Below are 4,451 nucleotides of genomic sequence, written 5' to 3' on the forward strand. Positions count from 1 at the left end.
ACTGGGCAAACTGAATAACAGTAAAGTCATTTCTCACAGCTGAGGCAATCTCATCTTGTTTCATAACAGCAAGAACCTTCCACACTCCACTTGACACATGCGGATAACACTGAGACTCCAGAGTTAAAGCCAGGCCGAGTACTTTGGTTCTTCCAGGTTCTTTATCCGTGTCATCTTTTGGTTTGTTAGGACATCTGCGGACATGTCTCCAAAGATCCTTGCGAACATACATCCCTTGACAATAAAAGCAATGAGCAAACTTTCCCTCTACTGCTTTAATCTTGGGTCTTCTCTTCACTTTCAGTGGTCCCACTCCACCATGCAACACTGCAGCATTATGCTTAAAATTTCCCTTATTTCTCAATTTCTCTAACAGGCTTTTACGCTCGTTTGAGTCTCTAGGCAGGGAAAATGCATGCACAACATCAGGAGCTGTTTTGTGCGTTTTCAGGTGGCGGGAAATTTTAGCTTGTGGTTTGCCACAAAAATAGCAGTAATTTCTTTTACTTAAAGTCATTTTTTCTGATTCAGTTTCGCAAAGCTCACTTTTATCTTCTGCTTGTCCTTTGTCAAGTTGTGGATTAAATTCGTTGAATCTGATTGTTCATGCGCTTTGGAGATGTCATCTTGGCATAGCAGACCTTTTGATGTGCTTGGCAATAATGAGATGTCTTCATCTGAATCTTCATCATATGACTCTGAATCTGGCACATATTCTTCTTCTGATATGCTGTGGTTGCCATCATCATCGCTTGATAGTTGATCCAGAACTGAATGTGGCAATCCATCTTGCCCTGAATATTCAGAAATTTCTTCTTTCTGGAATGTAAGAATAAAAGTTATTTTAATTGATCAATACTTTAGACAGGTAAAAAAAATAAACTGAAAAAAAGTCAAGCCAAATATGAATGGGATACACACCTGTGTTGACTGGTGACAATTCTGATTTGACAATTTTGCAAGGCAGGATTTGTGCCAGACCCCTAAACAAACTGAAACACATTTTGATAGACTTCATTTAGCTTTGCAGTTCTATTTAAGTGAAGTAGTTTTTTGTCAAAGCATTGCAGTAATGTCAAATGCTGAAAAAAACCCAAAAAACAAACTGTTCACACTTAAGGATATTTTAATGACTACACATACACTGCTAACCCCCTCCCCCCCCAAAAGGACATCCCAGATGTGAATGAATGAATTATTCTTATTAAATACTTTGTTCTTCAGGTAGTTGAATGGCATGAAAGTGTGTAGTTGAATGTGTGTGGCCTCCAGATGCCTGTATGACTTCCCTACAATGCCTGGGCATGCTCGGGATGAGGTGGCGGACGGTCTCCTGAAGGATCTCCTCCAAGACCCAGACTAAAGCATCCGCCAACCCCTGGACAGTTTGTGGTGGATGGAGTGAGACGCGATGTCCCAGATGTGCTCAATTGGATTCAGGTCTGGGGAACAGGCGGGCCAGTCCATAGCATCAATGCCTTTGTCATGGAGGAACTGCTGACATACTCCAGCCACATGAGGTCCAGTGTCATCTCGCATTAGGTGGACCCCAGGGCCAAACGCACTAGCATGTGGTCTCACAAAGTGTCCGAGGATCTCATCTTGTTTACCTAATGACAGTCAGGCTCTCTGGCAGGCACAGAAATGCCACCCCACACCATTACTGACCCACTGCCAATATGATCATGCTGGAGGATGTTGCAGACAGCAGAACGTTCCCCACGGCATCTCCAGACTGTCACATGTGCTCAGTTTGAACCTCCTTTCAGCTGTGAGGAGCATAGGGTGCCAGTGCCGAAGTTGCCAAACTTTGTGTTTTCTGGCAAATGTCAAAGGTCCTGCATGGTGTTGGGCTGCAAGCTCAATCCCCACCTGTGGACGCTGGACCCTCAAGCCATCTGACCATTTGAGCAGACAGATGCACATTTGTGGCCTGTTTGAGGTCATTTTGCAAGGCTCCTCTTGTTCCTCCTTGCACAAAGGTGGAGGTAGCGGTCCTGCTGCTGGGTTGTTGCCCTCCTATGGCCTACTCCACATCCAGGTAACACCTCCATGCTCTGGACACTACACTAACAGACACAGCAAACCTTCTTGCCACAGCTCACATTGATGTGCTACACTAGATGAGCTGCACTACCTGAGCCACTTGTGTGGGTTGTAGACTCTGTCTCATGCTACCACTAAAATGAAATCACCACCAGCATTCAAAAGTGACCATAACATCAGCCAGAAAGCATAGGTGCTGAGAAGTGGTCTGTGGAGTTACATCGCATTGTTTAAGTGTTCCCTTTATTATTTTGAGCAGTTTATGTTATGGAATGGGGAATTGAGGACAATCCCAAGTATACCATTTTTACAAGGTCCTGCACCAAAGAGGTAATACTACATTTCTTTAATTAGATGTGACCACCCACTGATTAAAAAGGGAGCAGTGTTCATTTCAGCTAGTCTTAACTTCTTGAACTCTATTAATGCTTTTTACTATATACTGTACCTATTCACTAAGTGTCTCACCTTTGCACTTATAGCCAAGCCACTTGAGGGAGGAAACCGGTCCCACACACTGAATGCACTTGTCCAAAGATGATATTGTTGTGCACACCAGACGATGACTGTGACACTGTTAGCAAAATATTGCAACATTTACAGTCAGGTCCATAAATATTGGGACATCGACACAATTCTAACATTTTTGGCTCTATACACAACCACAATGGATTCCAAATGAAACGAACAAGATGTGCTTTAACTGCAGACTGTCAGCTTTTATTTGAGGGTATTTACATCCAAATCAGGTGAACAGTATAGGAATTATGACAGTTTGTATATGTGCCTCCCACTTCTTAAGGGACCAAAAGTAATGGGACAATTGGCTTCTCAGCTGTTCCATGGCCAGGTGTGTGTTATTCCCTCATTACCCCAATTACAATGAACAAATAAAAGGTCCAGAGTTCATTTCAAGTGTGCTGTTTGCTTTTTGAACCTGTTGCTGTCAACTGCCAGGATGAGATCCAAAGAGCTGTCACTACCAGTGAAGCAAGCCATCATTAGGCTGAAAAAACAAAACAAACCCATCAGAGAGATTGCAAAAACATCAGGCGTGGCCAAAACAACTGTTTAGAACATTCCCAAAAAGAAGGAACGCACTGGTGAGCTCAGCAACACCAAAAGACCCGGAAGACCATGGAACACAACTGTGGTGGATGACCAAAGAATCCTTTCCCTGGTGAAGAAAACACCCTTCACAACAGTTGGCCAGATCAAGAACACTCTCTAGGAGGTAGGTGTATGTGCGTCAGAGTCAACAATCAAGAGAAGACTCCACCAGTGTGAATACAGAGGGTTCACCACAAGATGTAAACCTTTGGTGAGCCCCAAAAACAGGCAGGCCAGATTAGAGTTTGCCAAATGACATCTGAAAAAGCCGTCGCAGTTCTGGAACAACATCCTATGGACAGATGAGACCAACATCAACTTGTACCAGAGTGATGGGAAGAGAAGAGTATGGAGAAGGAAAGGAACTGCTCATGATCCTAAGCATACCACCTCATCAGTGAAGCATTGTGGTGGAAGTGTCATGGCGTGGGCATGTATGGCTGCCAGTGGAACTGGTTCTCTTGTATTTATTGATGATGTGACTGCTGACAAAAGCAGCACAATGAATTCTGAAGTGTTTCGGGCAATATTATCTGCTCATATTCAGACAAATGCTTCAAAACTCATTGGACGGCGCTTCACAGTGCAGGTGGACAACAACCCAAAGCATACTGCAAAAGCAACCAAAGAGTTTTTGAAGGGAAAGAAGTGGACTGTTTTGGAATGGCCAAGTCAATCACCTGACCTGAATCCGATTGAGCATGTATTTCACTTGCTGAAGACAAAACTGAAGGGAAAATGCCCCAAGAACAAGCAGGAACTGAAGACTGTTGCAGTAGAGGCCTGGCAGAGCATCACCAGGGATGAAACCCGGCGTCTGGTGATGTCTATGTGTTCCAGACTTCAGGCTGTGATTGACTGTAAAGGATTTGCAACCAAGTATTAAAAAATGAATGTTTGATTTATGGTTCTTATTCTGTCCCATTACTTTTGGTCCCTCAAGAAGTGGGAGGCACATTTGCAAACTGTTGTAATTCCTACACCATTCACCTGATTTGGATGTAAATACCCTCAAATAAAAGCTGACACTCTGCAGTTAAAGCATGTCTTGTTCGTTTCATTTGGAATCCATTGTGGTGGTGTATGGAGCCAAAAATGTTAGAATTGTGTCGATGTCCCAATATTTATGGACCTGACTGTATTTGTTTTGGACAGTTGGAAAGGTGAGGTGTTTTCAATTCAGTTGCAGATATCAACTAATACACTTCATCCCAGTATAAAATTTGAAGGCAATCAACCTCTTCACTTTTTTCTACTGGAACCATTTTACTGGGATTAGGGGAATTGATTCTTTC

The 4,451-nt window shown here is 43.2% G+C and overlaps 1 long non-coding RNA gene across 1 annotated transcript; it reads right to left on the bottom strand.

The window, feature by feature from the left end:
* Positions 1 to 921: 921 nt before the first annotated feature.
* Positions 922 to 2,606, bottom strand: LOC135932396 (uncharacterized). Its single transcript, XR_010573475.1, has 2 exons — positions 2,515 to 2,606; positions 922 to 992 (listed from the first exon to the last, which is right to left on the bottom strand). It is a non-coding gene; the product is annotated as an uncharacterized LOC135932396 (long non-coding RNA).
* Between the last annotated feature and the right edge of the window lie 1,845 nt (positions 2,607 to 4,451).

Source organism: Pelmatolapia mariae, unplaced genomic scaffold (genome assembly GCF_036321145.2).
Source record: "Pelmatolapia mariae isolate MD_Pm_ZW unplaced genomic scaffold, Pm_UMD_F_2 NODE_ptg000861l+_length_24856_cov_1, whole genome shotgun sequence".
Lineage (NCBI taxonomy): Eukaryota > Metazoa > Chordata > Actinopteri > Cichliformes > Cichlidae > Pelmatolapia > Pelmatolapia mariae.